The sequence below is a fragment of the Penaeus monodon genome, chromosome 31 (assembly GCF_015228065.2).
Source record: "Penaeus monodon isolate SGIC_2016 chromosome 31, NSTDA_Pmon_1, whole genome shotgun sequence".
NCBI classification, from domain to species: domain Eukaryota; kingdom Metazoa; phylum Arthropoda; class Malacostraca; order Decapoda; family Penaeidae; genus Penaeus; species Penaeus monodon.
Genome location: NC_051416.1, coordinates 22,492,583 through 22,493,069, shown reverse-complemented (window position 1 = coordinate 22,493,069; position 487 = coordinate 22,492,583). Strand labels below are relative to the sequence as shown.

The 487-nt window shown below is 31.2% G+C and overlaps 1 protein-coding gene across 1 annotated transcript in view; it reads left to right on the top strand.

Annotated features, from left to right (window-relative positions):
- Positions 1 to 487, top strand: part of LOC119592929 (nephrin-like) — a gene marked incomplete at its 5' end in the record, with an annotated part of 119,178 nt that overhangs the window by 94,237 nt on the left and 24,454 nt on the right.

Sequence of the window (487 nt, the reverse complement as noted above, 5' to 3'; positions counted from 1 at the left end):
GAGAATCAAAATTTCTAGTTCACGAGATTTCAGGGGAAAAAAATTCCCGATTTTGATGAATCTTTAAGATTCACCTAAAATCAACAAAATTAATTTTGCATAAAGTACATGTTGCTGAATATATCATATCCTTCAATATTTATGGAACTTATACAACAGAAGTGAATATGGAAACTGAACAACACAGATTTTAACATAACAGAATTCGAAATTAATTAGGAAATTCATTTAGGATTTCATAATATGTCTCTTGATATGAAGCTTCATATAATGGTGCTTTGTAAATTCCTATATTGCAATAGAGCCTGATAGATATGTTGTTGCAGAGATGTTCGTTAAGAGATAATGGGCTTCGATTGTTTGGTAAATAAGTGTTGTATTTTTTCGATTTTGTTTTCGATATTTTTTTTCTTGTTGGGGTCTTATTCTATTCGTTCACATACACACGCGGATGTACACCTACACGCAGGTACACAAACACACTGAA